At 35.2% G+C, this 22,246-nt stretch overlaps 3 long non-coding RNA genes across 3 annotated transcripts in view; 2 read left to right on the top strand and 1 right to left on the bottom strand.

Annotated features, from left to right (window-relative positions):
* LOC138715387 (uncharacterized) overlaps positions 1 to 2,005 on the top strand; it is a 37,064-nt gene extending 35,059 nt beyond the window's left edge. Inside the window, exon 3 of the long non-coding RNA XR_011336272.1 lies at positions 37 to 2,005. This is a non-coding gene — a long non-coding RNA (uncharacterized lncRNA). The remainder of the gene's footprint in view (positions 1 to 36) is intronic.
* Positions 2,006 to 8,485: 6,480 nt separating this feature from the next.
* Positions 8,486 to 18,613, top strand: LOC138715385 (uncharacterized). The gene is made up of 3 exons (XR_011336269.1): positions 8,486 to 9,880; positions 15,460 to 15,620; positions 15,789 to 18,613. It is a non-coding gene; the product is annotated as an uncharacterized lncRNA (long non-coding RNA).
* Positions 17,749 to 22,246, bottom strand: part of LOC138715384 (uncharacterized) — a 24,156-nt gene continuing 19,658 nt past the window's right edge. Inside the window, exons 3-4 of the long non-coding RNA XR_011336268.1 lie at positions 20,522 to 20,750; positions 17,749 to 20,114 (exon numbers count right to left, since the gene is read on the bottom strand). This is a non-coding gene — a long non-coding RNA (uncharacterized lncRNA). The remainder of the gene's footprint in view (positions 20,115 to 20,521; positions 20,751 to 22,246) is intronic.

The following is a 22,246-nucleotide window of genomic DNA, read 5'->3' as shown; positions in this document are numbered from 1 at the left end:
AATTGATAATACTGCCTCACTTTTATTCTTTCATAGGGGGTAACAAACCACTGCAAAGAAAACTGAAGAGAGATGCTGTCCCGTCTGTTTTCCCATGGAACAAAAGATCAACAGATGCGGACAAGGAGAGAGAGAATCGCATACACAGACACCAACTTCTGTTAGAAAGCCAGACTATAGCAGAAGATCAACAAGATGAGGAAAACTGCGAACAATTTCCTGAAACATTGAACTGTTGTGAAATTGTGGTGGAAAGTGAAGTGCCCACTGATGACAATATAGAAAATGAAAAACATGACAGAGAAACTCAGACCACTAACTGTCAACTAAATTTAGTTGACAGCAAATGTCAAACAACCAGACACATTCCCTTAGACATCGTGCATTTGATGAATAATGATGAAATGATACATTTCTACACAGGCTTAGAAACGTTTAAAAAATTCTTGTATGTTTTTTTTTTTCTTTAGGACCTGCAGTTTACACTCTGAGTTATTTCAAATACCCTCCTCCAGCACATTTAGATCCTCAGAATATGTTTTTCATGACATTAATAATTCTAAGACAGAATAAAACATATCAGGAGGTAGCATTCTCGTTTTCAACAACAGAAGGACAAGTTTCCAATATTTTCATCACATGGATTAGATTCATGTATCTTCAGTGGCAAGAGATAGATATTTGGCCCAACAATGAACTTACCCATTTTTTCTCTCCAAGGGATTTTTACACAAAATTTCCAAGTACTCGTATAATTATTGATGGCACAGAATGCCCCATTAAGAAACCCTCCCTTCCAAAAGCTCAACAGGCAAGTTTTTCTGTTTATAAAAACAGGAACACAGTTAAGGTTGTGGTAGGATGTACACCTGGTGGACTGGTTTCATTTGTGAGTCCAAGTTATGGTGGTGCTACAAGTGACAGACAAATATTTGAAAGAAACAATGTTGGAAGAAAATGTAATCATGGGGACAGTATCATGGCAGACAAGGGATTTGACATACAAGATTTACTAGTACCTCATAATGTAATACTGAATATCCCATCCTTCTTCAAGAAGACTAACAAACTATCGTGTGAAACTGTAAAACGAGACCGTAGAGTTGCTAGTAAGAGAGTTCACATTGAACGAATCATTGGTTTAGCAAAGACATACAAAAATAATATTTGTTTGCTTTATGTTATGCAATTTTAAGAAGGGAATTGTTGGTAAACATGCATGATTTATTTTTTCTTTTTATTCAGTATGCTCCATTGCAGTAATGCAATACTACACAGATTTGTTGCTACACTACTTTTACTTTCTGTCTGAACTTTAAAAGTAATATTAAACTATTTGTAACAATAGTAGTGCTTTGACTATTTACAAATTTACGAGGATGTAAAGTTAGCTGACTGAATAGAGTTTATGAATTACTTATAATTATTTAAACACATCTGACTTGAATACTAATACCAGTAGTAACACTAGTACTAATTTTAACTAGGCCTATAGTAGTATTTTCACTATTTACAATAATTATATTTCTGTGAAGCCTATTGACTGAGTAAAGTTTCTGAATTATAATTATTTTAACATGTGACTTGAATACTAATACTAGTAGCAATACTAATGCTAATTTTAACTATAGGCCTAGCAGTATTTTCACTATTTGCAATAATTACACATACATGATATATAGGCTTGGAAATGATATTGTTTTATATTTGAGTATTTTATATTCCATGTTTAATACTATATTCAATTATATGATGAATGCAAATGTTTTTAAAAGTGAGAGTATTACTGAATGGAATAAAATAAAAATGGCAGTAAGTCAACAAATATTGTACAGTGAGGAAATGATTCATTCCTTATATAAGAACTTTGTGAGCAAAAATTCTTTGAAATGCATTTCATAAAAATTGCACAGTTTCTTAACCATATCATGAATAAAAGCATCATCTCTATATACATGAATTACTTTAAAATCTTTGAATGTATACACAAATAATCTGCATACTTTTCTGCCACTGCAAAATAACTGTCCCTGTATCTGATAAAAATACTGATGAGTTCTTTTCACCACATACTGTCCACTCACATCGCAAAGATATAAAAAGTCCACTGTTTCTGGGGATATCACACTGTCCTTGGCGGAATATGGACATTTAATTTCTAGTATTTCTTCTTCACTTATCACTCGGTCAGGTGAAGCACAAATGAGTGGATGTGAACTGCTGATGAACAACCCACAGGGAGATGTTACAATTCCAAATCTGTCTTCAAATTCTCTGACAGCCACAGATTCATATTTTTTTCCGTGCTCTGTGGGCTTTGAAAACATTTCTGACCAATTTGTCATGGTTTGCAAAAGATTCGAAAAGTTTGTTTTCTCAGTTAAATGACAAATTCTCTTAAATGTTGTACTAGGTATTCTCACTGATCGATGTTCAATCCACAGATGATTAGATATCTGACCTCTTGTTGCCTCTTCTATTTTCCTTGCTTCATCTGCACTCAGGTCGATCAGTTTATGTAAAAGGAAAAATAATTTTTCAGGTGACTGACAGTAGTCATGGTCGTTATAACATGCTCTTAGATTTGCTGGGGAATAAAGTTGCAATATAGGAGGAGGAAATGTAGTTGGAAAATTAGCAGAAAAGTTAATGGATAAGTTTCTAAAGTAACTGGGATAGGACTCAGAGGAACGTAGGTTATGTGGTCTGGGGTCAAACTGAGAAAATGATTTTGAAGTGCTTGTCTTACTTATATTCAAACATGACGCTTTCATTGGTGAACCCTTGAACTTTTTCATTTTGTGAAATGCCTGAAGCTTACTGGTACACGTTTCTTGTGTTTTCATTGTTTTTGTTTTTGTGAACTCCATTAAAGCACATAATACTGTGCATACATGCTTGCAATGCGCACTTGGTCTCATTCCTGCTGCACATTCACATTCGTCAATTAAAGAGTCTTTCACTTTCACATCAACATTATAAACTATATTACTTTTATATGAAGATGCAACTCTGCTTTTTACAAAAGAAATGGTATTCACTGATGCCATACGAACACCCAATAAATATTTTTCATTATACATTTTCATTCCCATATCACAGTCTCGTTTTTCACACAGCTGCAAATAAACCTTAATGCAGTCGTCCGATATGGCAGGAAGTACAGTATCGCTATTAATATCCCGATACAAAGAAGGATGTGGCAAATCCATTTCGAACGTAGGCCTACCATCTTCATTAGGAATGATGTCACGTTGGTTGAAGGTTACATCGTAATCTTTCAGCCTGAAACATGATTTTTTTTTACCAAATGTTAGGCCCTACATATCAGACTTTAAATAAGAAATATTTTCACTGAATTTAAATTCAATCCAATCCTCAATTTAGTAATGACGTAAATGTAATAATATAAAACTTTAGGTCTAGGAACATACCTCTGTACAAGATCTGCTTTCTTGCCATGAATTCTCGCTTTCCTTCGGCGTAATTCATTTTTCAATTGACTTAAACTCCATTCATCGTAATTCTCCATTATTCACACTTTTGCATAAATGAGTAGAGAGCGTAAAGTTATGTTCGGAAATAAACTTCCAGCAATGACATCGTCATGTAACAACGAAGCAGAAGCATATTAGCGCGCCATGTGGGACCGGGTTAGCCCCTGGTGCGCTCTGGTGGTGAATTCTGCTACTACAAGCGAAAGGTTCCCATTGAAATCTGCTGCAGACACGATTGTGCTATCGTAGAGAGTAGTTCGTTAGTACGTCGCGTATACTTATATTAAGTATTTATTACAACGGTATATTAAATTAGAGCTATATTCTCAAAAGTTTATTTTCTTTATATTGTAACCATTATCGTAAATACATAATTAATAAGTGTTTCACAATTAATTCGTATTAGTGTGGTTTTTCCGGACACCGACCCCCAGCGCCAACATGGATAACGTAATGGCTGACACTTCCCAACAAGAATTGAAAGAAACAAACAAAATCTACACAGATTTCCAAGAAAATTCAGCAATGGAGATACTCACTCTTCCTGTCGAGGCCAATCTAAATTCAGGTAATATGACTTATACTCTTGCTGTGGTAGACAATACATCGGAACATATGGTTCAAGCAACTCCAGAACCTGGAACATTTATATCATCGACTGGACAACTCTACACTATTCAACCCTATAAAAGAAATCATCCCAACGATGAAAATGACTACCAAACACCGAAAAAGACGGCAACACAACGAACCCAACCTACTTTCACAATTACCACATCAAACCAATATGAATCACTAACAGAAACAACACTAAATGCACCAGAATCACATAGCAAAATTTCTGACCAACCGACTACTGCTGCAACAAAGATAACAAATATAAATCAACCAGGTCCATCTGGAGTTAAGGCCAAACCAAGCCATTCAACAACCACCACAGGCAAACCGTCTCCTATTGTACTCGTAACAAGAGTGCCTACAAAAGAACTTCACACTACCTTGGGAAATTTTATACAAAACATTGAGTTTCAATACAGAAGACAAGATTTGAAAATATTCACAAATGCTCAACAGCACTACACAGCGATCATTCAATTACTAAACGACAAAAATTACCAATACTTTACATACGGTCAACAAGACAAACAGATCCACAAAGTCATGTTAAGGGGTTTACCCCCTACAAAAGAGTCAGACGAAATCAAAGATGAGCTACTTGCACTGAACTATCCCATTACAAGCATCCGACAGCTTACTAAATCGATCAGAACAGACTCCCAACACGAATTGATCAAACTACCATTATGGGCTATCACTTACAAACATATTGACAACGTTCCTGATATCAAAGGACTTCGTGGATTATTACATTATCGGGTTACCATAGAGGATTATATTGGAAAAACAGGACCAATTCAATGCTACCGATGCCAATCGTTTGGTCATAAAGCACAGTGGTGTACAGTAACTCCTCGATGTATGAAATGTGCAGGAAATCACTTTTCATACACTTGCACGAAACCAGCCAACATACCAGCGACATGCTGTAATTGCAATCAAGATCACCCCGCAAATTACTCCAAATGTCCGATTAAGGTGAAACTCACTGAAAACCATCTTATCAAAACGAATTCCCAGACTACCAACTCAATTCCACAAAAAAGTGACTTCCCACAACTACCTAAAACACATCAAACATTTGCATGGACACGTCCTTTGACAAACCAAAAACAGGAAGCAACTAATGATACATCTACCAGTGAATTACTAAAAGATTTACTCAACATTCTTCAGGTAGTCAACATTAGAGAGCTCTTAAAAAAATTAGCAAATCTGTTTATCCAACTCAAAATGACACCCAACGTCATAGATAAAAGCATAATTATCTGGAACTTTGTTTCTACGATACTCGACAAAATACTACCAACTGAATCTACAGAACAAAAACAACAGCCATGAATAGAATATACTATCACCGCACACAACCACTAAAAATTATGACATGGAACGCTAACGGTGTACAACGTGACAAATATCTTTTACCTACGTTTCTTCAACAACATGACATTGATATACTATTGATCACAGAAACCCATTTAAAGCCCAATCAACGATTTCATATTTCGAAATATGTAACATATAGCACGGACGGCCCAAATGCACCACATGGAGGAGTAGCTATACTCATAAAATCTGCAATTGTACATAGCTATGTCCATTCTCCCAATCTACAATATTTACAGGCTGTGCTTATATCAATCAACTCTGTAAATGAAAGAATAATAATTGGTTCCGTATATGCACCACCCAGTGTACCACTGACCGAACAAGATTTAACTGCCTTGTTAGAACAATATCCGTCGTTCATTATTGGAGGTGATTTCAATGCTAAACATATAAATTGGAACTGCAGATTAAACTCTCAGCGCGGGAAAACGCTACACAAACATGTCAATAACCATGATTATAATATATACAGGTCATTAACTCCCACACACTATCCCCCACGCGTCAACTGCCAACCTGATGTCTTAGATGTATTCCTACATAAATCTGATGCACCTATAAATTATGTAACCACTATAAATGAATTAAACTCTGATCACAATCCGGTGCTAGCAATAGTTGATTTGAAACCACCTGAACTGCCATACAATGTGAGACCACCAACCACTGTCAACTGGAGAAAATACAGAAATTTCCTTGAAAATTCTGTTTCAGGTAACGTAGAAATCAACACTGAGGAAGAACTAGAAACGGCATGTAAAACCTTAATTAATACCATCAGACAGGCACATATAACTTCGCAGGCAACAATAGCTAGTCGTAATATACCTTCAGAATTCCCGGAATTAATTGAACTATTAAGAAGAAAACGAAAGGCCAAACGTTTAAAAAATAAATACCATTGAAGATGTGACATAGCACAATTTAATTCCCTAAAGAACTATATTCACAATAAATTATTAGACCTACGTATCGCAACTTTTGAACGAGATATCTCCATTGCTGAAAAAGACAACAAAATTTGGAACATAACTAAACGCCTAATTCATAACAGGGATTCCGATAATCATCCCATACTTGGACCAAATGGCCCGGTTTATTTACCAACAGAAAAAGCTGAAACAATTGCATCCACATATTTTCAACAGTTCCAAACATATCAAGATCATCCAAACTACACACAACAACACGCTCATATCCGACAAACAACAAGGCAGTTCTTCCAAACCTATCCAAATGGGTTAATTGTGCACACCACACCTTCTGAAATTAGGAGGTCTATCAAAAAAAGCACCACAAAGAAGAACACCCGGATCCGATAAAATAACTTACCAATGCCTGAGAAACCTACCGAGAAACGCTCTGACTCACCTTACCAAAATATACAATAGTGCACTAAAACTCCAAACGTTCCCACAACTATGGAAGACTGCAAATATCATTTCAATTCCCAAACCCAGAAAAAATTCACAACTACCACAAAACAGAAGACCGATCAGTTTGCTTAACACACTTGGAAAAATCTACGAAGGAGTGATATATAACAGACTATATCCACATCTACAGCGACATATACCCGATGAACAATTTGCATTTATGCCAGGACGAAGCACAACAACGCAACTTCTCCGCTTAACTGAAACAATCACCACTGCTTTCAACAACAAACAGTATGCTGCGATGATGTTACTTGATGTTAACAAAGCTTATGACACTGTATGGCATACAGGTCTATACCATAAATTGATTCAAGTTGGAACAAACCCAAAATTAATACACCTTATTAAGTCATACCTTTCCAACAGAAAATTTCAAGTTTTACATCAAGGTGCCTCATTAACAAAGTATAACATATACGCAGGTTTGCCACAAGGATCCAAGCTATCACCTATACTTTATAACTTCTACTCAGCAGATATCCCTACACAACCATATATTCACACGTTTCAATATGCCGACGACACCGCATTTTTATCAACCGCAGAAAACCTGCCATTTGCAATCAATAGACTATAAAACTTCTTAAATAATTATGAAACATGGACCTACAGATGGAAAATTAAAATCAATCCCCTTAAAAGCTCTGCAATCATTTTTCAAAAACGACAAGCCCAACCCAGGACCCGACTCAAATTATTCAATACATACATCAACTGGACCCCAAAAATAAGATATCTGGGAATAACTATGGATAAAACACTAATTTGGAACCAACATGTCACTCAGTTAACAGGAAAAGCCATGGGTAGATTTCTTCAATTATATCCACTATTTAAAACTCCAGCATTAAAACATAAAACTAAATTACATGTCTATAAAGCCTTAATTCGAAGTATGATAACATACGCAGCACCAGCTTGGGCATATGCTAGCAAATCCGTCATGAACAAGATACAAGTTATCCAAAACAAAATATTGAGAACCATTCACGGCAGTGGATGGGGAACAAGTACACGACAACTTCATGATGACCTCCGAATAGAATATCTCTCCGAATATATACAAAAAATCACAAATAAACTCTATCACAAGGCAGCACTCAACAACAACAAACTAATAAATTCTCTTGGCAGATATGATATAAACAGGAAATACAAACATCGCCGACCCAAACAACTACTCGCATAAACTCAATCCATCGAAATGGCATCCACAAGATTTATACTATACTCATTCAGAGCCACCTACCATAGTTGAAACAAATTTATATTCCGTTGGACGCATTCGTGTCGACGGAATTTAGATACCATGCGGATACCAAAGATTATAATATGCTACATAATTGAAGAGGAAGGGTTGATATCAACTGAAACTCTAACCAATCAACAAGATAGACGACTTGTGACTTCTGCTGTAGGCCGAAATGTTGCCAGATTTGAAGAAGAAACCGGGAATAGTTCCGCGCGCTCTTCACCCATAAGACCTATTACTTCAATGTTGTAGGCCGTATTTGTCTACAAACTATGGAACGGTACGTACATAGATGTCGTCGTCCCCCCCCCCCTATTTACATCTTCAGTTTGGCTCTTTTGTTTTTCAGATCTAACGGTGGATCGGTGATGTAGCCATTGTCAGGGCTGGATTTAGGTATTATAGTGCTGCCCCTAGGCAGTGCTAAAATTTATCCCAACTCCCCACAAACAGTTTATGAACAGCTATTATACAGGTTATGTTTAGTTTAAATTAGTTTTGATTGAAATGTTACAATTCAGAAAAAAGAAAAAAATTCTGGAATCAAAATACACGCCTCTTACTTATGAATTATAAAGATTTTCTTCGCACTTTCTTCACAGAGAAAGCATTGATGGTGTCATCAAATTAATTTGACGAAGGATATTAGACTCGATACAAAGAAACATATTCAAACTTATTCATTGTTGAAACAAAATTTATTTGTGAAGGAGGCTGTGGTTTAATTTTAAACATTGGTTTTGTTGGTGGGGTAATTATTAGGCCTACGAATATTTCTTACTTCGATAGGAAGTATAAAGTAAATTGAAAAATAAACTCCAGCTCTTTATGGAATAAACCTTTCATATCAAATTATCTATTGCACATGCTGGAAAGTGATTAAATAGGCTAATGTTAACGATATATTCTATTGGAAATGTAACTGAGAGTTGTGGTTACTAGTCATAGCGATAAATAATAAACACGCATCCAATTTGATTTTCAACACTGCATTCTTGTTTATACAAGCAGTTAAATTTAAGCAGTTTAAATAGTACAGAGGGTCGTACTGAAAGTCATGAGCAACACATTGCTACAATTTCAATTTCAACAATGTAACAAAAACGATTGCCGATCGATCGTCCACTGGAGCCAATGCTTCGGCTGTCAATTACCAGTTATATGTTCTCGTGCTACATGCTTATACCACAGTCTAATACTATGGCCCGTATGCACAGTCGAGTTTGAGACCGGTCTTGAGATTGTCTCGAGACAGCGACACAGAATTCGTATGCATAGTCTAATTTCCAAGACGCGCTTGAGATTTTCTCAGGATTTCGTAGAGACTGGGCCAAGACTGCCCATGACCGGTCTTGGGACGATCTCAGGCAACTGTGAGGACAAAAATGGCGGCTATCTTACAGCTGACGACGATTCCGTCGAGTTTCTGAGGATTGGAAATTAAGATACCATTGAACATAAACCACGGTTGTCAAGAAAATATTTGATAAACAATGAAAATTCGTTAGATTTTTACTGTGATGAGCAGTTTTAAAAACGTTATAGATTCACAACTGTCGTAAATGGTATTTATGTTACTGGTACTATTGCTGACTGAAGAATGAAGGACAGGTTGTGATCTTCCTATTGCAAGAATTCTGCAACTCTTGACTGTCCCAGGATTTTAAGCAACAGGAGACTTTCAAGTGAGTATAAGTTGAAACTTATCATAATTACGCAAAGCACGAAACATTATCCCAGTGTGTTTTTTGTTATAACCAGACATCGGATTCTAGGGCAAATGCCTATTTTGTTTCTTTAGGAGAAAAGTAAAGATAATTATTAATATTTGTGTTTCATGGAAATTGAAAGGTATTCAAAGAGTTTTATAGTGCCCTAAAACGGTTATTAGAGCCTAATTTGTTAATATTCGCCTAAAAATGCCTAACTCACTGTAAAGTTTCGCATTTTACTCTTACTTTTTATCATTTATACATGCATTCACTGCGAAATTTAAGGCATTTAAAAAGTGGAAAGTTTGCTTCACACCGGCCATGAAACCGTTGATAAAGGAAACAAAATGTTTTGAATCTCACGACACTCGCAATAGATTTCACCGAATTTAACATGTTTGGAGGCATAAATGCCGACAAAGAACCAACCTTAGTTTTGAAGCAGGCAACAATCACAACATGTGCTGCTACCGATTCAGAGATTTACTATACTATAAAAATGACTGTTTTCGGTCTGAAACCGATTAGCTGTACTGCCCTTCAGAGTGTCATAAAATCACAATTTTTGGAGAAAGAGTGTTTTTGAAATATTTATGAAAAGTCGTAAAACTGCGAATTAGTAGGGTAAACCGTTACAAAATATTTAAAAGAATGGCCCTCCTAGTGTTAACACTACCAGGAAATGCAACAATAAGTGGAACTTTGTATTTTTGTCCAATTGAATCTCAATAACAACGGTTCATTTGAATGCTCGTTAACAGTTGCTCTTTCCCTCACCTTATTTGTGTTGAGAAGTTTTGAGCGGTAGGACGTTTTCCTGTGAAGTTTAACGCGATAATGCCGAAAAATATAAGTGCAAAATCTACATTGATCCGGCAATGGCTAACAGAATATTCAGAATTCACTTACGATGGAAAAATAATATTCTGCAAGATTTGTAGCAAACAGGTATGTAACAATAGTTGAAATATACACCGTGTTCCGCTTATAAGTATAATAAAAGAAATAGTTATAATTTCATAACAATGCATGCAAATGGGTTAAGATTGGTACCATTGTAAAGAGGAAATTGGGAAGTTTTAATCCATTGTTGTTACTTATTTTTAGAAGACTCACGCATGCGCAGATCATTAAATAAGAGAATTCGTATCGTATCTTTAGTCAGTCAGCATGTGGACGCCACAGCAGAAAGCCTTTTGTGTGCTGTCATTAGCAGAACATAGATCCATAATTCGTGTACAGCGCTTGTTTCGCCGTCAGTACAATCTTAGACCGAGGGAAGCTGTACCGACGTACGTCTCAATAATGAAATGGGATAGGCAGCTCAGAGAAACAGGAAGTTTGTTGTCTAATGCAGGTAAACATTCCAAGCGTAAAGTGTCTGACGAAAATGTCGAACGCATTCGCGAGGCATTTCAGAGAAGCCCGCGGAAATCCATTCGACAGGCTAGTGTGCAGTTGAACATCCCACCAACAACAGTGCATACAGTGCTCCATAAAAGATTGCGTTTGCGAGCGTACAAGCTGCAACTTCATCAGATGATTACGCCGAATGATAAACTGGAACGAAAACGCTTTGCAGAAACAATGTTGGATAAAGTGGACGATGACGACACATTTCTAACTCGAGTCTGTTTCTCAGATGAGGCAACCTTCCACGTCAGTGGAAAAGTAAACCGACACAATTGTCGCATCTGGGGGTCGGAAAATCCAAGTGTCGTAATTGAACACCAACGGGATTCCCCTAAATGGAATGTTTGGTGTGGGATCATGCGTGACAGAATCATTGGTCCCTATTTCTTTGCTGAAAAGACAGTCACTGCAAACACGTACCTGGATATGTTGCAACTGTATGCTTGTGCCACAACTCCCAGATGGAGCAATTTTCCAGCAAGATGGGGCTCCACCACACTTTGCCAACATGGTTCGCACATTCTTAGACGAACAATTCCCTGCAAGATGGATCGGAAGAGGATCACCGTACATCACATGGCCTGCCAGATCACCAGATCTAACACCACCTGATTTTTTCCTGTGGGGGTTTGTTAAGGACCAGGTCTACAGGACGCCAGTACGTGATTTGGCAGACTTACAAGAAAGAATTTATGCTGCTGTCAACAATGTTACACCACAGATGCTTCATAACACTTGGGTAGAGGTTGAATACCGGTTGGATATTTCCCGTGCCACCAATGGAAGCCATGTTGAGGTTTATGGAACATAAGGTAACAAAAATTCCCAGTTTTCATTCTTTGTAGCAGTTGGTTTCAACTATATACTTGTATTAATTCAGAAGTTATAGCTATTTCTTTTGTTATACTTATAAGCGGAACACGGTGTATAAATTATATTAATTTTAATGAGTAGGCCTATAATATTTATACATTGACTGAGCTATCCTGAGGTATAATTCTTTTTAAGACCACTACACTTTAACCTTTTAAATTCCGATAGTTAAAGTATTTGCAGGTCATTAAAATTTTGATTGTTCGAACCCACTAACTTTGTGATAGAAATACGGCAATACAACAATTAGGATTTTATTTTAATTCAGTTTACTTTACATTTTTAGATTTCGCAAGAAAAGAAGTGCCACCTAAAGCAGCATGTGCAAGGAGCGGCTCATAAGGCTAAAGCTCAGCAGAAAAACCAACTGCAACAAACTTTACTAACACATCCTACTTCATCCAATCTCAGCAGCAATTTCTATGCTGATTTAACCAGAGCGTTTGTTGCTGCTAACATTCCCTGGAATGCAATTCAAAATCCAGTTTTAAGACAGTTTTTACAAAAATACTGCAAACAAAATATCCCATCTGAGTCGACCCTAAGAAAAAATTACTTAGAATATACAATGAAACTTTAGCTTCCATTCTGGAGGATATAGGTGATTCTTACATATGGGTCTCTGTGGATGAAACCTCAGATCCTATGAATAGGTATATAGCAAATATGGTAGTAGGAAAACTTAGTCCTGATGGACCTTCGATTCCATACCTCGTATGTGTTAAGGAACTTTCGAAAGTGAATAGCCAAGCCATTGCTTATTTTGTAAATAAAGGCCTACAGTCTTTATACTCAGGTAATATAGACGATTCTAAAGTTCTGTTGTTTTGTACTGATGCTGCCTCATACATGGTTGCTGCAGCTCCACTTCTTAAAACATTTTATCCTAACCTCACGCATGTAACCTGTCTAGCACATGGCCTTCACAGGATTTCTGAAACAATCCGGAATGAATTTCCTCTTGTCAATTCGTTTATTTCTAACGCAAAAAAATGTTTTTGGAAAGCCCCATCCAGGATTTCAATATTCAGAGAGAACTTTCCAGATATCCCACTCCCACCTCAGCCGGTTGTTACACGATGGGGAACCTGGATTCAGTCAGTGGTGTATTATTCTAAGTATTTTAAAGAAGTGGTCACAGTTATTGATAAATTACCTGAAACTGATAGTGCAGCGTGTGTGAAAGCAGTGAAAGATTGTCTGAATGACTCACGAGTGAAAAACGATATTGCCTACATAACATCAAACTTTTCTTTCATACCTGCAAGCATTGAACAATTAGAACGTGAAAAACAATCTCTTTGTAGCCAAATAGCAATAGTAAAGGAAGCTCAAGTGAACATACATTCTGCTTTGGGCGAAACTGGGAAAAAAGTTAAAAATAAGTGGGACAACATATTAAATAAGAATGTAGGATTTTCATTGTTGGAAAAAGTATCAAGAATGATATCGGGGGAAAGTGTAAATGTTCCAGTAAGTATTGATGTTTCTATTGTACCTAATTTAAAATTTGCGCCTCTCACATCAGTTTCGGTTGAAAGAAGTTTTTCTGCTTTCAAAATGATTCTCAGTGACAAAAGGCAAAGGTTAACTGTGGAGAATTTAGAAAAAATTCTGGTGTTGTACTGTGCAGATAATTATAATAAAGTCTGAGCATGGAACTGAATTTCAATAACTTAAAATGAGTAATCTTGATATCAATAATCATTATTTCATTAGTTTCAATATATTAAATTTGTGCAGCTCTGTTTATAAATATAATATAGTATTCTTTTTTAATGTTTAAACATACTTTTTTTGTGCGTATTTTAGTATATAACTAAAAATTTCAGTGAAAGAAATAAGTATGATACCTTGATGTGCCTAAAATGCCTATTTTCATTAAAATAGAGCCTAATTTTACAAATTTTGAGCTTATTTTAGGCGCCTAAAACTGCAATTTTTAGTGCCTAAAAATCCGATGTCTAGTTATAACCTAATAACCAAATTAGTTTCTTAGAAGTTGGTTAGGCCTATATTTTAATATTATTAGTACGAAGTCAGCTGTGTTCTTAAATAATATCTTAAGTAAACGATTTTATGTAATAGTAGACTTTTAAATTAGTATAACTGACATCTTATCATATTATTAGGCAAGTCAAGAAACTTTATCCCAGTGTGTTGTTAGGTTATAACAAACAAATTAGCTTGTTACAAATTGGGTAGGCCTTTATTTTAATATGATTGGTACCAAAGCAGCTAGATGATCTTAAATAATATCTAATAATATCTTGCATTATGTTCTAACACAAATCAACAGGATTGTGGCGCTTAGTAATAATTTACATTACTGGTAACTACAATAGTTTATAATTCTTTACTATAGCGTTACCTCGTTACGATACAAATGTATTTACTCCTAGGTTTAGAAATTTCCTATAATATACCATACAGCAATAACAGTGCATACTGTAGTTCCAATGAAATAGTCTTCATGTGAGAGTTGTCTCATTGTTTATTAAATTAATTTCATTAATATTTTAATACGGGATGAGTGGCATAAATGGGACACATTGATTACTTCATTATTAAAGTTTGTGATTACAAATGGTGATATTTTTCCAGAACAACTACACCAAAGGAGAGACAATTTTCTTTTGCTCCACTGACTTCTATGAGATGTAGGCTATATAGTGATATAAACACGAGGTATTAGTTTGCAGCCAGAAATATTTTCATTATAAAAATCGTTTCCTACTTACTTGCACCTGTATATTTCAAAGCACTGTTGTGGCTCCCCCTACTTATTACTAATTTATTACTAACATAACATGTGGTTCAGGAAGAATTACTACGAAAATGATATATAAAGTTCAGAATACATATATTTCTTAATGCAGCTGATACGTATTTGCACATAGGCCTAACCAAAAACCCAATAAATTAACTACGTCTTTGCTGCTATTTAGGCCTACAACCATTATCATTATTGTATTTGACATTAATGTGTCACTAATGGTGAGAAAAAATCTGTTAACATTCTCTAAACTTGTGGGTATCTTTTGCACAATAGGCCTTCATATATTATAGGCCTCTCTTTCTCTCTCTCTTTATATATAAAATTTAAAAAGTTGATAACATAATGTTTAAAATTGCTTATATTGAATTTCTGTGTTAAATACAGAACAAATAAAATAAAATATACCATTCATGGCACTCCTCCCAGTTCTGTATCTAGCTCCTCAAATATTTTTCAAGTTGTTTTCAAAATGTGTCAACTTTTTCAGATTGTTCTAAGAGACTTAAGGAAAATCCATCAAGGCACAAACTGTTATCTGTCAGAAATTTGAGAAAGACAGAGTTAAAGGTATGGTATTCTACTTGGTGAAAATGTGTACCTTTTCACCCCTGTGTTGGACAATGATTTGGGGACTGCAGCTGAAAGAAGGTAAATGAAATTGATTCTTATTGGTCAGAACTCTTTTGGAAATAATGCATATTAATATTTAATACTGGTCCTCTTATTATTCCTATCTGGAAAGAAAGTACTGACTAGTATTTTCCGAATAAAGCATTTATATTTTATCTTATGTATTTTTTTATTTCTTAATTTCAGATACATGGCCCACAAATCAACTCGGAATTCAGTAGAGATGGTTAATGGCATCTGGTAATAGAGGTTCCAGTGTCTTCGATGAAAAAAACTGACCACAATGAGAACACAAGCAGTGATAGCTTGTGTCATTCTGCACATTACTGGCATTTTAAAGCAGGACCTATTTGAAGCTGCAGAAGAACACCCCAACATGGTTCCTGTGCCCAATGCTTCTCATCTGAATGCTGTTTCCGTCATAGGCGCTGACTTTTCGGGTGTTTTTCTTTGTATCATGAATACTCCCAAAATTTCAATACTGGTGGTGCTTAGTTATGTGCTATGTAGGCCTGTCTTGAAATTTCCAGCCTCTTCTCTAGTTACCCAAATCCTATGGCATCAGTACTATGATATACTGGTGCTTGTACTAAGGTCACACTTCTGTGGTATATATTTATTATTATACTTTCTGCAATCAGTGATTGTCATAATACAAAGTTTCCTAAATAATATTGCTTTAATATACAACGTTTTTTTTTTTCTGGAAGGTTTTGAAAAAAAAGTGCAAGAGAAAGCTAAGAAAATTCCTTAGAATGAGACCTTTTGGTCCATTAAGATGTTGTTACAGGATGATTATTAAGCCATGTAAAGCTGTAAGTGTAATGCATTATATGAATACGTTGTCCAGTCTTAAATATTTACAGAACTTGGTGAAGAATCTCGCATTGGTGTCTTGTGCCCCTACGATCAGGCCAACAACCTTTATGTTGTCTAAATTTTACACCGACTTGTAATAAGGAATGGTTGGGTTGTAGATGGAACACTTTTCCTTGTGTACATCGAAGGGTTGTTTGTGGTATCTTATTATATTATTCAGAATTGGTATTTAACATAAAAATATATCTTTTAGCTTTTTTTTCTTACTTACTTTCTGGCTTTTAAGGAACCGGGAGGTTCATTACCACCCTCACATTAGCCCGCCATTGGTCCCTATCCTGAGCAAGATTAATCTAGTCTCTATCATCATATCCCACTTCCCTCAAATCCATTTTAATATTATCTTCCTATCTACGTCTCGGCCTCCCCAAAGGTCTTTTTCCCCTTAGGCCTCCCAACTAACATTCTATATGCATTTCTGGATTCGCCCATACGTGCTATATGCCCTGACCAGCTTTTTTTTTTTTGTAATGCCATCAAATTGTCTTTCGACATTACTGGGCATCTCTCCTGGCAATGGCTTATGTGTAATCCACTTCTGAGGTTGGGGTACCTGGAAGACAGAGTTATTACCCCGATATGATAGGATGATCATGATTATATGGTGCCAGAGAAGTCTAAAATCTAAATTCCAAATCATGGACGAACACGGTCCCTTTAAGGGAAATTTTCTGTTTTCTAGCCAGAAATCGAACCCGAGACTACTGAACTGTAGCCACAAGCTCTGACCACTAGCTGATCGTGAGGCTGGTCATATCTTTTAACTTGATTGTGAAACTGGGAGAGCAACCCAGTATAAATTTTACATGTCGGCACCTCTGGTTTGAGTAGGCAAGGCATACTTAATTGATTTGTTCTTTTATAGAGTAAACTTTCCTCTTTAATGTAGTGAAACAATTTTTTAATTACCTCCATTTTTTCAAAATATGTATATTTAAACGTCACTTGTTACATCTCATGGTCATATGTTTGTTGCGCATTTTTTGTAATATTATTATTTTTCACAGTTTTCATCATAATTAAAAAAAGTACTAAAGATATTTGCCTGAAATTTTGCATGCTAGTGTGTTCTATTCATATCTACAACATACTCTAGAATTTTTCCCTTTTTTTTTACAAGTAATTCAGTCTTTAAAAAATAATATTTGGTGCAAAAATGTAGAAAAATTTATATAAAAGGTAAATTGTGAGGTCCACTTTACATGGATGTAATTGATGACAAGAAATGGATCATCATATACAAAGGTAACAAATGAAGTGCAGTGAATACACAATAAGCACAAAACATTTTGCATTTATTGTTGAGTTATAAAAATTTGAATTTCACAAAATTTCTGCTAATGTAATGTGTACATCTGCCCTTAACAGGATAAAAATTTGGAGTGATTTATTGGCCCAAATTACTTAATATTTCCTTACATCTAAATTTTAAGAAACTTAACATTTCTTTTTCTTAAAATCATTCAGAGTTATTAATATTCTCAGACTGATGCCAAAAAGGAAATGTCCTAGCTACATAGTAAGAATAATTTCACAGAAGTGAAGTATTCTGTGTGTTCTTTAGCATTTGTGAAAGTGTTCATGATTGTAAAACTCTAGTGGATGATCACTTTAACTTTGTAGCAGCTGATTTTATGTTTTATGTCACTTTATTGTCAATGAAATCAGGAAACTCTTAACTTTGTACATTTGCATGAAAATTGTTAAATTGAGATAGTGGATAAACATAAAATATTAATAAACAACACACAGACGTAATAATTCCCCTGTCCTAAATGAAAGAAAAGAAAAGAGAAAATATGCAATGCAAACAATGAAAGATACATTATTATTTATAGGCCCTCCTTGCAAGAGAATGCAGTCTTTTTTTTTTTAATTTACTGTATATCTTTGCAAAACCTCTTACATAGACGAATATATTATATATATAAAATGAAGATCAGGCAATTTATGATAAGTCTAACATACAAGTATATTCAGGAAAATAGATCATCTCTTCCCAATTAGAGGTGATAGATTCTTACATTGTGATAGAAATTTTCCTATTATCATATAATTCCTCCGAAGTATAACCGAATTTGCATAGTTCATCAACTCACTGAACTGATAATTCAAAATTGTGGAAGTTAGTCCAACAAATGCAATATATTCAAAACTATCACTGAAGAAAGAAAAAGTCAATGACTTGAAAAAAATGTTCCCATACATTGAAGAAAATTAAACACACATTGCACCTTGGAAAGAAGAGGACTGCAAGTGCAAGCATTTCATGAATTGAGATAACACTGCTGCCTAATAGAGAAAACCTTTCTGTATCTGTTTCTATATGGCCACAAGCAGTAGGTTAAAATTTGGAGGCAGGGCTTAATTGTGTCTGTACGGTACCACTGTAAATCAAATGGACCTATTACACATTAAACTTCAAATATCTCATTACTATAGTTTTGAACTTGTCGACGTTTTCTTTGCAAGGTGCGATTATGAAGATTTCATAATTTGACAATCAGAGGTTTTTGAACTAATGGTCATACATTTATAAGACATTGTGATAACATTTTTTTGTAAGAGTTCACTAAATTAATGTTGATAATTTTGTGAAATAAAATTAGATGTTGTTTTACAAATTTGTTTTTTTATACCTTACAATTTTTCTCAATATGCAATTTTAAGAAAACATATTTTTCTTGAAAACCCATTTTTTGTTAAAAGGGCGGAAGGTAAACAAAAGCCCTATTGCTATTATTATCTTAATTAGTGGAAGAGTTTAGAAACACTTTCAATAGAAGATCTGATGCTGAAATTAATTTTTATGATGGTAACGAAAGTTCTAAATTTCAGAATTGCTGGAAAAGTCTTTTGTCTTCACTGTAAAACTGTCATTAGACTTCCGCTCTTTTAACAAATGGTGATTATTCATTACATACACCTTTGTGTTGTGTGATGGAACTGAAGAGTTGAACATGGATCACATTAAAGATGCACAGCATTGCTGCAGGATCATTACAAAAAAAAATACCAGTACTGGAGTGCAAAGCAGCGAATGACTTCATTGTCAAGTGTCTAGGCACTGGAACAACAACATTTTTTAAGTGATGATAAGGACAAATTAAAATATACAAATGCTATAATATATCAAGTAAACCCCAGAATGAACATAAACTTTAATTTTTTAATAAAATGAAAATAGAAAACCTAAATAAATGTTATTGTAATTCTAATTTTTTTCCAAAAGTGACATTTTACTTCTGTGTATTTCTTCTTTTCTCCTCTCCTCTGCTTCGAAAGCCTGTTGTTTTCTAGTTTCTTCTCTTTCAAAAGATATTATCCTACGTTCTTCTGCTTTCCGTTCATTTTCTAGTTGTTCTTTAGCCAAATCTATTGTGTATTTAATTTCCTCCTTTCTGAGGCTGTGCAGTTCTTCGTCATAATTCATCTGGCATTGAAGTCTATTTAACCTTGATTTCAGCTCTGTTTCGATCACAGTTTTTCTGGGTAGAGGACGAGGGGAGAATTTTTGCTTGTTTCTGCAGGATGTTGTTGCAGGCACTTCACTTGAATCATCTAGGTTGCCTGTCATGTCTGCTTCATATTGCTGTGGTAGGTCTTCTGGATTTGCTTCGACAACACTCACGGCTGTAAATAATAATAATAATAATAATAATAATAATAATAATAATAATAATAACAACAACAACAACAACTGAATGTTTGCTATCATTATGCATTAGACATTAGTGAACTGAAACTGAAAAATATTGAACATGACTGGTTGAAGTAACTGTATTACTTTGCCTTTGTAAGCAGAAAGAGAAATGAAGCAACTCAATGCATTTATATTATAAAAAGAAATTAATTGTTTCCTTTCCATGTCACAGATTTGATTTCAAAAGTTTTAAATTTAAAAGAATTCATCTTGTCTATTGTATATTATGCTGTTTAAGGCTCTTAATTAATTCACTGTCCACAGTAGATTAGAATACGAATCGACTGAAAAAAACAGAGGAACTAATTCATATTAATACAAGAATGTTATATATTACCTTCAGTTGAAAGTTGTGAATTGTTGACTTGCAATGCATCATTGTCAAAAAGAAATCAAACATTATGGCTCAAATGAGGGACTACAAGGTCTAGTTCTGGGAATTCTGTGGTGTTGTCTGGTGGCGGACCACCACTTGTCTTCAGCCTTTCCCTTGTTTCATGGGCCAATTCTTTCTTTCTCTTCGATTTAATATTTACCCAGCATTTTTTCAGTTGCTGAACAGTACGCTGAAAATTGAGACATTGAAGAAATACAAATACATAGATACTGGTAATCAATAATACCAATATTGTAACATATTATACTGATTAGTAAACTGTGTTACTAGTTAACTATAATTATGGAATGGATGGGGAAAGGAACTGGCTATCCTATTCCATTATTTTCTGTCTTAGTCGCCTCATGAGTGGTGCCTTAATGAGGTTCTAACCAGCCTTCGGACTGCTAACTAAAATACATACATTACTGTACTGTGATAACACATCATAAATACATATTGGAATCCACAGAGTTTATAGCATGTTAAGAATTAATGCTTTTGTCATTATATTTTAGCCATTTTTTTAAATAATTCTTCTCCATAAAAAAAACTGTTGGGTCTTCCATTAATTTAATTTACTTGCATTTTGACGAGGCAGAGCTTGCTCCCTTTCCTAATTATTTTGTACAAGTCTACTCCCCCCCCCTCCCCACTAGCATATTCTAATGCAATGTTAAATTGGGTATGATGTTAGTGTAGATTAGATTTGTGATTATTAATAGTAATATTTTAATTATGTTGACCCATTTTTGATATTGTAACCTGTTCTCGTTATTTTAGAAGCACAAAGGACATAGTTCTATGGTATAATATATTCAGAAACTGCCCATGATGTCATTTTATCAAAGAAGCTGTACTGGTACCATTATTTCATTATCCTTTAAGGAAGCAAAGTAATGAAATTATTATTTGCAAAAAAAACTTATACTATTACAAAAAGAAAACATGTAGGCGTACTAGTGCATTCCTGAAGAAGAAATACCCGTACTCAGGGAAGCTATCTGAACACATTTAACAAGATGCAATGCGAGTTTAAAACGTAGGGTAGAAACTTTAGACCATTTCCCACTGACATCCGCCATGTTGCCTTCCCTTGCGTTACCAACAGAAGCAACATAAAGACACTATGCAATAATCAGGTTATGATACGGGATGAAACACGTGAAAGAATGGAGAGACAATGAACATAACAGGAAAAGGCATGCCCAGAAAAGAACAGTAAATAGGAATAATGTTATGGAGCCACCTACTGCAATGTCGTGTCCGCAATTAATTATGTTCTGCAAATGAGGAACGTAGTGCTAAAAGGGTTTATGTGCACTTGCCATGGCTCACTGCCTTCCTCTATAGCCCAGTTGCGCCCTTACTTATCTATGACGCGACATCGACAGCTTGGAGACTAGATCATCTATGGCCCGGTTGCTCCCCTACTTATCTGTGGCTGGAGTAAGCGCAGTGTTTACATGTAAACAACGGTTTACATAGTGGGACGTGAAATGAGAGTTTAGCAAAGGCAGAACATACTTAATGAAACGTAATTGCTAATTACTGAAGGGCAAAGGTACAAACGACAATAAGACAAGAGTCCACACCTGTGGAGTAACGGTCAGCGCGTCTGGCTGCGAAACCAGTTGGCCCGGGTTCGAATCCCGGTCGGGACAAGTTACCTGGTTGAGGTTTCTT

Source organism: Periplaneta americana, chromosome 15, assembly GCF_040183065.1.
Source record: "Periplaneta americana isolate PAMFEO1 chromosome 15, P.americana_PAMFEO1_priV1, whole genome shotgun sequence".
Lineage (NCBI taxonomy): Eukaryota > Metazoa > Arthropoda > Insecta > Blattodea > Blattidae > Periplaneta > Periplaneta americana.
The sequence above is the reverse complement of the archived record's forward strand: the minus strand, read 5'-3'. Positions and strand labels throughout refer to the sequence as shown.